The sequence below is a fragment of the Triticum dicoccoides genome, chromosome 6B (genome assembly GCF_002162155.2).
Source record: "Triticum dicoccoides isolate Atlit2015 ecotype Zavitan chromosome 6B, WEW_v2.0, whole genome shotgun sequence".
Lineage (NCBI taxonomy): Eukaryota > Viridiplantae > Streptophyta > Magnoliopsida > Poales > Poaceae > Triticum > Triticum dicoccoides.
The window spans coordinates 564399280-564412316 of NC_041391.1; positions in this window are offsets into that span (position 1 = coordinate 564399280).

A 13037-nucleotide genomic window follows, 5' to 3' on the forward strand; every position below is an offset into this window, starting at 1 on the left:
TGCTTCTGTGATAAGGGGAACAGCCACTGGAGCAGAATTACCCTAGATACTTGGTAGATGAGAAGGCTGGCAAGGTCGATAGAAGTATATTGGATATACATTATGTTAATGTGTACTTTACTAGTACTCCTAGTAGCACTAGGGTATTAGATACCGGTTCGGTTGCTAAGTGTTAGTAACTCGAAATAAAAGCTACGGAATAAACGAAGACTAGCTAAAGGTGAGCTGGCGATATATGTTGGAAGTGTTTCCAAGTTTGATGTGATCAAACATCACACGCTCCCTCTACCATCAAGATTAGTATTAAACCTGAATGGTTTATTGAATCTCGATCGTAGTGATACACATTTTCATGCCAAAAGATATAAGATAGTAATGATAGTACCACTTACTTGTGGCACTGCCATGTAAGTCATAATGGTATAAAACGCATGAAGAAGCTCCATGTTGATGGATCTTTGGACTCACTCGTTTTTGAAAAGTTTGAGACATGCGAACCATGTCTATTGGTGTATATGCATGAAGAAACTCCATGCAAATGGATCGTTCGGACTCACTTGATTTTGAATCACTTGAGATATGCAAATCATACCACATGGTCAAGATGACTGAAAAGCCTCATTTTCAGTAAGATGGAACAAGATAGCAACTTGTTGGAAGTAACACATTTTGATGTGTGCAGTCGAATGAGTGCTGAGGCATGCAGTGAATATCATTATGTTCTTACTTCACAGATGATTCGAGTAAATGTTGAGTATATTTACTTGATGAAACACAAGTCTGAATTATTGAATGGTTCAAGTAATTTCAAAGTGAAGTAGAAGATCATTGTGACAAGAGGATAAAATGTCTATGATATGATCATAGAGATGAATATCTGAGTTACGAGTTTTGGCACACAATTAAGACATTGTGGAAATTGTTTCGCAATTAATACCGCCTGGAACACCATAGTGTGATGGTGTGTCCGAACATCATAGTTGCACCCTATTGGATATGGTGCGTACCATGATGTCTCTTATCGAATTACCACTATTGTTCATGGGTTAGGCATTAGAGACAACCACATTCACTTTAAATAGGGCACCACGTAATTCCGTTGAGATGACACCGTAAGAATTATGGTTTAGAGAAACCTAAGTTGTCGTTTCTTAAAGGTTTGGGGCTGCGACGCTTATGTGAAAAAGTTTCAGGATTAAGCTCGAACCCAAAGGGGATAAAATGCATCTTCATAGGACACCCAAAACAGTTGGGTATACCTCCTAATTCAGATCCGAAAGCAATATGGATTGTTTCTTGAATCGGGTCCTTTCTCGAGGAAAGGTTTCTCTCGAAAGAGTTGAGTGGGAGGATGGTGGAGACTTGATGAGGTTATTGAACCGTCTCTTCAACTAGTGTGTGGCAGGGCACAGGAAGTTGTTCCTGTGGCACCTACACCAATTGAAGTGGAAGCTTATGATATTGATCATGAAACTTCAGATCAAGTCACTACCAAACCTCGTAGGACGACAAGGACACGTACTACTTCGGAGTGGTAAGGTGATCCTGTCTTGGAAGTCATGTTGCTAGACAACAATGAGCCTACGAGCTATGGAGAAGCGATGGTGGGCCCGAATTCCGACAAATGGTTAGAAGCCATGAAATCCGAGATAGTATCCATATATCAGAACAAAGCATGGACTTTGATGGACTTGCCCGATGATCGGCAATCCATTGAGATAAATGGATCTTTTAAGAAGAAGACGGATGTGGATGGTAATGTCACCATCTATGAAGCTCGACTTGTGGCGAAGTGTTTTCCGACAAGTTCAAGGAGTTGACTACGATGAGATTTTCTCACTCGTAGCGATGCTTAAAGTCCGTCGGAATCATGTTAGCATTAGCTGCATTTATGAAATCTGGCAGATGGATGTCAAGACAAGTTTCCTTACTAGTTTTCGTAAGGAAAGGTTGTATGCAATACAATCAGAAAAGTTTTGTCGATCCGAAAGATACTAATAAGTATGCAAAGCTCCAACAATCCTTCTAAGGACTGGAGTGAGCATCTCGGAGTTGGAATGTATGCTTTGATGATGATCAAAGATTTTGGGTTTTGTACAAAGTTTATGAGAAACTTGTATTTCCAAAGAAGTGAGTGGGAGCACTATAGAATTTCTGATGAGTATATGTTGTTGACATATTGTTGATCAGAAATGACGTAGAATTTCTGGAAAGCATATAGGGTTATTTTGAAAGTGTTTTTCAATGGAAAGCCTGGATTAAGCTACTTGAACATTGAGCATCAAGATCTATAAGGATAGATCAAAATGCTTAATAATACTTTCAAATGAGCACATACCTTGACATGATCTTGAAGGTGTTCAAGATGGACCAGTCAAAGAAGAAGTTCTTGTCTGAGTTGTAAGGTACGAAGTTAAGACTTAAAGCTCGACCACGGCAGAATAGAGAGAAAGGACGAAGGTCGTCCCCTATGCTTAAGACGTAGGCTCTTCAGTATGCTATGCTGTGTACCGCACCTGAAGTGTGCCTTGCCATGAGTCAGTCAAGGGGTACAAGAGTGATCCAAGAATGGCTCACAGGACAGCGGTCAAAGTTATCCTTAGTAACTAGTGGACTAAGGATTTTTTCTCAATTATGGAGGTGGTAAAAGAGTTCGTCGTAAAGGGTTATGACGATGCAAGCTTGACACCTATCCGGATAGCTCTGAGTAGAGAGACCGGATACATAAAATGGAGCAACAATTTTGAATAGCTCCAAGTAGAACAGTTATTTGGAATAGCTCCAAATAGAGCGTGGTAGCTGCATCTAGGAGATGACATAGAGATTTGTAAAGCACACACGGATCTGAAAGGTTCAGACCCGTTGACTAAAACCTCTCTCACAAGCAACATGATCAAACCTAAAACTCATTGAGTATTAATCACATAGTGATGTGAACTAGACTACTGATTCTAGTAAACTCTTGGGTGTTAGTCACATGGCGATGTGACCTGTGAGTGTTAATCACATGGCGATGTGAACTAGATTATTGACTCTAGTGCAAGTGGGAGACTGTTGGAAATATGCTCTAGAGGCAATAATAAAAGTATTATTATTATATTTCCTTGTTCATGATAATTGTCTTTTATTCATGCTATAACTGTATTATCCGAAAATCGTAATACACGTGTGAATACATAGACCACAATATGTCCCTAGTGAGCCTCTAGTTGACTAGCTCGTTGTGATCAACAGATAGTCATGTTTTCCTGGCTATGGACATTGGATGTCGTTGATAACGGGATCACATCATTAGGAGAATGATGTGATGGACAAGACCCAATCCTAAGCTTAGCACAAAGATCGTGTAGTTCGTTTGCTAGAGCTTTGCCAATGTCAAGTATCTCTTCCTTTGACCATGAGATCGTGTAACTCCTGGATACCGTAGGAGTGCCTTGGGTGTATCAAACGTCACAACGTAACTGGGTGACTATAAAGGTGCACTACAGGTATCTCCGAAAGTATCTATTGTTTTATGCGGATCGAGACTGGGATTTGTCACTCCGTGTAAACGGAGAGGTATCTCTGGGCCCACTCGGTAGGACATCATCATATGCGCAATGTGACCAAGGAGTTGATCACGGGATGATGTGTTACGAAACGAGTAAAGTGACTTGCCGGTAACGAGATTGAACAAGGTATTGGATACCGACGATCGAATCTCGGGCAAGTAACATACCGATAGACAAAGGGAATTGAATACGGGATTGATTAAGTCCTTGACATCGTGGTTCATCCGATGAGATCATCGTGGAACATGTGGGAGCCATCATGGGTATCCAGATCCCGCTGTTGGTTATTGACCGAAGAACGTCTCGGTCATGTCTGCATGTCTCCCGAACCCGTAGGGTCTACACACTTAAGGTTCGATGACGCTAGGGTTATAAAGGAAGTTTGTATGTGGTTACCGAATGTTGTTCGGAGTCCCGGATGAGATCCCGGACGTCACGAGGAGTTCCGGAATGGTCCGGAGGTAAAGATTTATATATGGGAAGTCCTGTTTTGGTCACCGGAAAAGTTTCGGGCGATATCGGTATTGTACCGGGACCACCGGGAGGGTCCCGGGGGTCCACCAAGTGGGGCCACCTGCCCCAGAAGGTTGCGTGGGCCAAGTGTGGGAGGGGACCAGCCCCTAGGAGGGCTGGTGCGCCCCCCACAAGGGGGCCAAGGCGCAAGGGAGAGTGGGAGGGGGCAAACCCTAGTCCAGATGGGCCTTAAGGCCCATATTGGTGCGCCTCCCTCTCCTTCCCCCCCTTGGCCGCCTCCCCTTTGCCATCTAGGGCTGGCCGCACCCCTTGGGGGTGGGAACCCTAAAGGGGGCGCAGCCCCCCCTTCCCCCTATATATAGTTGAGGTTTGGGGCTGCCATACACATGAGTTCTCTCCCTCTTGGTGCAGCCCTGCCTCTCTCCCTCCTCCTCTTCTCCCATGGTGCTTGGCGAAGCCCTGCGGGATTGCCACGCTCCTCCACCACCACCACACCATTGTGCTGCTGTTGGATGGAGTCTTCCTCAACCTCTCCCTCTCTCCTTGCTGGATCAAGGCGTGGGAGACGTCACCGGGCTGTACGTGTGTTGAACGCGGAGGTGCCGTCCGTTCGGCACTTGATCATCGGTGATCTGAATCACGACGAGTACGACTCCATCAACCCCGTTCACTTGAACGCTTCCCCTTAGCGATCTACAAGGGTATGTAGATGCACTCTCCTTCTACTTGTTGCTGGTCTCTCCATAGATAGATCTTGGTGATTCGTAGGAAAAATTTTGAATTTCTGCTACGTTCCCCAACAAAGATGGGGTCTAGTCCTACATGAATAGATCTTGTCTACATCATGTCATCATTCTTATTGCATTACTCCGTTTCTCCATGAACTTAATACACTAGATGCATGCTGGATAGCGGTCGATCTGTGGAGTAATAATAGTAGATGAAGGCAGGAGTCGGTCTACTAATCTTGGACATGATGCATATATAATAATCATTGCCTGGATATCGTCATGATTATTTGAAGTTCTATCAATTGCCCAACAGTAATTTGTTTACCCACCGTATGCTATTTTCTCGTGAGAAGCCACTAGTCAAATCTACGACCCCCGGGTCTATTCTTTATCATATTTGCTTCGAGATCTATTTTTATTTGCTTTTGTTTTCAGATCTATAATTCTAAAAACCCAAAATACCTTACTGCACTTTTTATTTATTTATTTTATTTTGTTGTCTCGACAGATCTATTGATCCAAAATCATACGAATCAATCTATTTTTTACGCAGGAGAGATTGACAACCCCTCCTACGTGTCGGGCTGCAAGTATTTGTTCTTTGTGTGCAGCTACCGTTTACATAGTGTTTCTTGTTTCTCCTACTAGTTCGATAACCTTGGTTTCATCACTAAGGGAAATGCCTGCCGTAGCTGTGTTGTATCATCCCTTCCTCTTCGGAAAAAATTGACGTGGTCACGAGCCATCAAGAAAGGATTTCAGGCGCTGTTGCCGGGGAGGATCAAGTCAAGATATTCTCCCGACAACCCGCCGATTTCTGGCACCGTTGCCGGGGAGACATCATCAACATCTATCAGGTTCCTAATCACAAATCTCATCTCCTTGAATTTACATTATTTTCCATTTGCCTCTCGTTTTCATCTCCCCCACTTCATAAAAATTTGTTGTTTTATTCGCCCTCTTTTTCGTTCGCCATTTTCTCGTTAGATCTGTTTTTGTGTGCAATCTTGTTTGCATAGTCACGATGACTCAAGAAAACACCAAGTTGTGTGATTTTTCCAATACCAATAATAATGATTTTATTAGCACACCAATTGCTCCTCCCGCCACTAGTGTGAAATCTTGTGTTATTAATGTCGCTTTGTTGAATCTTGTTATGGAAGATCAATTTTTCGGTACTCCTAATGAGGATCTCACATCCCATCTGAACATATTCTTAGAATTATGCGATATGCAAAAGAAAAAATATGTGGACAATGATATTGTGAAGTTGAAATTATTTCCGTTTTCCTTGCGAGATCGTGCAAAAAAATGCTTCTCTTCTTTGGCTCGCAATAGTATTGATTCTTGGGATAAATGCAAAGATGCTTTCATTACTAAATGTTTTCCGCCCGTGAAAATTATTTCCCTTAGAACTCAGATCATGAACTTTAAGCAACTTGAGGATGAACATGTTGTGCAATCTTGGGAAAGAATGAAATTGACGCTAAGATATTGTCCTGCTAATGGGTTAAATCTTTGGATGATCATACAAAAATTTTATACACGATTGAACTTTGTCTCAAAAAATCTTTTAGATTCCGCCGCGGGTGGTACTTTTATGGAAATTACTTTAGGTGAAGCTACTAAGTTGCTCGATAATATTATGGAAAATTATTAACAATGGCATACCAAAAGAGCTCCTACTAGTAAAAAGGTTAATTCGGTTGAAGAAATTAGTACTTTGAGTGAAAAAGTTGATGCTCTTATGAAATTGGTTGCTAATACAAATGCTCCTATTGATCTTACTGTCATGCCTTTTCTACCTTGATTGAGCAACATAGGGATTTCTTAGATGTGAATTTTGTCTCACGAAACAATTTTAATAACAATGCTTATAGAGGTGATTTTAATTCTAGGTCTTTTCCTGGAAATTCCTCTAATAATTATGGTGGTTCCTATGGTGATCCTTCTTATAATAATAATAATAATATGAACACCTATGATCTTGAGAATAATATTAAAGAATTTATGAATGCTCAATTTTTTTTCATAATATGATAGAAGAAAAGTTGAATAAGATTGATGATATGTCTAGAAGCATTGATAGGATTTCTCATGATGTAGAAAATGTCAAGTTGAAAGTTTATGTGCCTAAGGTTGACTAATCAATTAAAGCTTTATATGTTTCTGTGGATGAAAGTAAGAAAAGAACCGCTATGCTTAGAGCTAAAAGAGAATTTTTAGAAAAAGCATTTTCTAGTGATTGCTTTCATAAAAATGATGAACATCTTAAAGTGATTGGTGTTTCTTCTATTGATTCCTTGTTTACTAATATTAAAATTGATGATAATCTAACTGGAGAAGAGTCAACTTTAGCTAGAAGGCGTCCCAATGATTCGGAGGGTGAAAATCTTGTTGAGAAAATTGATAAAAGTGGGTTTGGAGAGGTCAAAACTTTAACTAGTGATGTGCCCACTCTTTTGGATTACAAATACTTTATTTATGATATTTGCTCTTTGGTTGATTTTATTTCTTTGTTGCAATCCATGATTAATTCACCCCATGCTTATGAACAAAATAAAGCTTTTCCTAAACATATCATACATGCCATGATGAAAGCTTTGGAAGAAAAGTTGGAATTAGAAGTATCAATTCCTCGAAAATTACATGATGAATGGGAACCTACTATCAAAGTCCAGATTAAAAATTATGAGTGTTTTGCATTATGTGACTTGGGTGCTAGTGTTTCCACAATTCTGAAATCTTTATGTGATGTACTTGGTCTTACATATATTGAAGAATATTCTTTAAATTTGCACTTGGCGGAGCCTATGGGAAGAATTAATGATGTTCTTATTCTTGCAAATAGGAATTATATGCCCATAGATTTTATAGTTCTTGATATTGATTGCAATCCGTCTTGTCCAATTATACTTGGTAGACCGTTTTTACGTACTATTGGTGCTGTGATTGATATGAAAGAAGACAATATTAAATTTCAATTTCCACTGTGAAAGGGGATGGAACACTTCCCTAGACCTAGAATCAATCCACCATATGAATCAATCATGAGGGCATCCTATGGATCTAGGACCAAAGATGACAATACTTAGATCTGTGCATTATGCCTAGCTAGGGGCGTAAAACAATAGTGCTTGTTGGCAGGCAACCCAATGAATAAAATTTATTTTTGCCTTTTTCTTTCTGTTCTTGAGTGTTTGCACAATTATGCTACTATTATGATTGTGTTTTTATATTTTAATTAGTGTTTGTGCCAAGTAAAGCCTTTGGGATCATGTTGGGTGATAGTTGATTTGATCTTGTTGAAAAATAGAAACTTTTGCGCCCAGTAAAACAATTTTATTAAATTGCAGAAGCGCGATAAAATCTTGATTTTTGTACACAATATTGATATACAAATTTCCCATGTTGTCCTAAGTTTTTAGAATTTGTGGAGATACAGAAGTATTCGAAGTTTTCAGATTGCTCCAGACTATTCTGTTTTTGACAGATTCTATTTTTGTTGTGTTGTGTGCTTATTTTGATGAATATATGATTTGTATTGGAGGGTATAAGCCATGGTAAAGTTGGAATACAATATATATAATGCAAAAATAGAATATGAATGGGTTTGCAACAGTACTTAGAGTAGTGATTGCTTTGTTATACTAACGGATCTCACGAAGGTTTTGTTGAGTTTTGTGTGATTGAAGTTTTCAAGTTTTGGGTGAGATCACGATGGATGAAGGAATAAGGAGTAAGAAGAGCCTAAGCTTGGGGATGCCCCATGGCACCCCAAGTTATTATCTAAAGAGAAACAAGCAACTAAGCTTGGGGATGCCCCTGAGAGGCATCCCATCTTTCTTCTAATGGCCATCGGTATTTTACTTGAAGCTATATTTTTATTCGTCACATATCATGAGTTTTGCTTGGAGCATCTTGTATGATATGAGCCTTTGCTTGTTTTGGCTTTTAGTTTGTGTCATAATCCTTGCTGAACGCACCTATTTGAGGGAGCCAAAATTATGCTATGATTTGTTAGAGTTGCTCTTAATGCTTCACTTAATTTATTTTTGAGCTATGGAATTGCTCTAGTGCTTCGATTATATCTTTTTGAGCATAGTGTGCTTTAATATTTTGAAGAAATGCTCTCATGCTTCACTTAGATGTATTTGAGAGTTACTAAATTTTTGAAGAAATTCTCTCATGCTTCACTTATATTATTTCGAGAGATGAAATTTTTTATCTCATGTTATTCACTTAGATTTGTTTGAGCTATCTATTAAACTAGTCCCAAAGTGATAGATATTCAAGAGGGATATAATAAAAAAATTCATGAAGACCATTGGACAAAATAAACTTGATTCTTTGTAATAGTTTTGGGATATGATGATAATGATATGTGAGTCATGTTGATCAGTAATTATGCTTTAGTAAGAATATTGGTGTTAAGGTTTGTGATTCCCTATGCAAGCACGAAAGTCAATAGTTATGCAATGAAATTACATCCTACTTGTGGTGAATTATTCAGTGTTAGTTATGCTTAATGCTCGCTTATGTGATTTTTCTTTTCTTGGTTGGATGCTTGATACGTCTCCAACGTATCTATAATTTTTGATTGTTCCATGCTATTATATTACCCCTTTTGGATGTTTATGGGCTTTATTTTACACATTTATATAATTTTTGGGACTAACCTACTAATCGGAGGCCCAACCCGTATTGCTGGTTTTTTGCCTATTTCAGTATTTCGAAGAAAAGGAATATCAAACGGAGTCCAAACGAAATGAAACCTTCGGGAGCGTGATTTTTGGAACGAACGTGATCCAGAGGACTTGGAGTGCAAGCCAAGAAGTGATCGAGGCGGCCAGGAGATAGGAGGGCGTGCGCCCCTGTCTCGTGGGCCCCTCGAGCGGCCACCGACGTACTTCTTCCTCCTATATATACCCACGTACCCCGAAAACATCCAGGGAGCCAATGAAAAACAATTTCCACCACTGTAACCTTCTGTATCCATGAGATCCCATCTTGGAGCCTTCGCCAGCGCTCCGCCGGAGGGGGAATCGACCATGGAGGGCTTCTACATCAACACCATAGCCCTTCCGATCAGTTGTGAGTAGTTTACCACAGACCTTCGAGTCCATAGTTATTAGCTAGATGGCTTCGTCTCTCTTTTTGGATCTCAATACAATGTTCTCCCCCTCTCTTGTGGAGATCTCTTCGATGTAAACTCTTTTTGCAGTGTGTTTGTCGAGATCCGATGAATTGTGGGTTTATGATCAAGTTTATCTATGAGAAATATTTGAATCTTCTCTAAATTCTTTTATGTATGATTGAGTTATCTTTGCAAGTCTCTTCGAATTATCAGTTTGGTTTGGCCTACTAGATTAATCTTTCTTGCAATGGGAGAAGTGCTTAGCTTTGGGTTCAATGTTGTGGTGTCCTTACCCAGTGACAGCAAGGGTTGCAAGGCACATATTGTATTGTTGCCATCGAGGATAAAAAGATGGGGTTTATATCATATTGCTTGAGTTTATCCCTCTACATCATGTCATCTTTCTTAATGTGTTACTCTGTTCTTATAAACTTAATACTCTAGATGCATGCTGGATAGCGGTCGATGTGTGGAGTAATAGTAGTAGATGCAGGCAGGAGTCGGTCTACTTGTTGCGGATGTGATGCCTATATACATGATCATGCCTAGATAATCTCATAATTATTCGCTTTTCTATCAATTGCTCGACAGTAATTTGTTCACCCATCGTAATACTTATGCTATCTTGAGAGAAGCCACTAGTGAAACCTATGGCCCCGGGGTCTATCTTTTATCATATAAGATTTCAATCTACTTTTATTTGCATCTTTACTTTTCGCATCTATATTATAAAATACCAAAAATATATTTATCTTATCATACTATCTCTATCAGATCTCACTTTCGCAAGTGGCCGCGAAGGGATTGACAACCCCTTTATTGTGTTAGTTGCGAGTTCTTTGTTTGTTTGTGTAGGTGCGTGGGACTTTTGAGGAGCCTCCTACTGTATTGATACCTTGGTTCTCAAAAACTGAGGGAAATACTTACGCTACTATTGTTGCATCACCCTTTCCTCTTCAAGGAAAACCAATCCAAGTTCAAGACGTAGCAAGAAGGATTTTTGGCGCTGTTATCGGGGAGGTCTTCGCTCAAGTCAAGACATACGAAGTACCCATCACAAACTCATCTCCCTCGCATTTACATTATTTTCCATTTGCCTCTCGTTTTCCTCTCCCCCACTTCACCCTTGCCGTTTTATTCGCCCTCTCTTTTCCAATCTCCTCTTTCTCCTTCGCTTGCCTTTTTCTGTTTGCTTGTGTGTTGGATTACTTGTTGCCATGGCGCAAGATAATACCAAATTGTGTGATTTCTCCAATACCAATAATAATGATTTCCTTAGTACTCTGATTGCTCCTCTTAATGATGTTGAGTCTTGTGAAATCAATACTGCTTTGCTGAATCTTGTTATGAAAGATCAATTCGCCGGCCTTCCTAGTGAAGATGCCACTACTCATGTAAACAACTTTGTTGATTTGTGTGATATGCAAAAAGAAGAAATATACGGATAATGATATTGTTAAATTGAAGTTATTTACGTTTTCACTTAGAGATCATGCTAAAGTTTGGTTTTCATCTTTGCCTAAAAATAGTATTGATTCTTGGAACAAGTGCAAAAATGCTTTTATCTCTAAGTATTTTCCTCCCGCTAAGATTATCACTCTTAGGAACGATATTATGCATTTTAAACAACTTGATCATGAGCATGTTGCCCAATCTTGGGAAAGAATGAAATTGATGATTCGCAATTGCCCTACTCATGGTTTGAATTTATGGATGATCATACAAAAAATTTATGCCGGTTTGAACTTTGCTTCTAGAAATCTTTTAGATTCGACCGCGGGAGGCACTTTTATGGAAATCACGTTAGGAGATGCTACAAAACTTCTTGATAATATTATGGCTAATTATTCTCAATGGCACACCGAAAGATCTTCTAGTAAAAAAGTGCATGTTATAGAAGAAATCAATGTTTTGAGTGGAAAGATGGATGAACTTATGAAATTATTTGCTACTAAAAATACTCCTTTTGATCCCAATGATATGCCTTTGTCTACTTTGATTTAGAATAATAATGAATCTATGGATGTGAATTTTGTTGGTAGGAATAGTTTTGGAAACAATGGTTATAGAGGAAACTTTAATTCTAGACCGTTCCCTAGTAATTCCTCTAATAATTATGGAAATTCCTACAATAATTATTATGGTAATTTTAATAAGATGCCCTCTGATTTTGAGAATAGTATGAAAGAATTTATGATATCTCAAAAGAATTTTAATGCTTTGCTTGAAGAAAAATTGCTCAAAGTTGATGATTTGGCTAGGAACGTTGATAGACTTTCGCTTGATGTTGATTCTCTTAAACTTAGATCTACTCCTCCTAAGCATGATATCAATGAGTCTCTCAAAGCCATGAGAATTTCCATTGATGAGTGCAAGGAAAGAGCCGCTAGATTGCGTGCCAAGAAAGATTGCTTTGTAAAGGCGTGTTCTTCTAGTTTCAATGAAAATAATGATGAAGATCTTAAAGTTATTGATGTGTCCCCTATTAGATCTTTGTTTTGAAATATGAATCTTGATAATAATGGGACTGGAGATGAGTCAACTTTAGTTAGAAGGCGTCCCAATAGTTCGGAGTTTTTAGATCTTGATGCTAAATTTGGTAAAAGTGGGATCGGAGAGGTCATGACTTTAAATAGCATTGAACCCACTATCTTGGATTTCAAGGAATTTGATTATGATAATTGTTCTTTAGAAGGTTGTATTTCCTTGTTGCAATCCGTTGTTAATTCTCCTCATGCTTATAGTCAAAATAAAGCTTTTACCAAACATATCGTTGATGCCTTGATGCAATCTTCTGATGAAAAATTTAATTTGGAAGTTTCTATACCTAGAAAACTTAATGATGAGTGGGAACCTACTATAAACATTAAAATTAAAGATCATGAGTTTTTTGCTTTGTGTGATTTGGGTGCTAGTATTTCCATGATTCCGAAAACTTTATGTGATATTCTAGGTTTCCATGATCTTGATGATTGCTCTTTAAATTTGCACCTTGCGGATTCCACCATTAAAAAGCCAATGGGAAGAATCAATGATGTTCTCATTGTTGCAAATAGAAATTTGGTGCCCGTAGATTTTATCGTTCTTGATATAGATTGCAATCTTTCTTGCCCTATTATTCTTGGTAGACCTTTCCTTAGAACG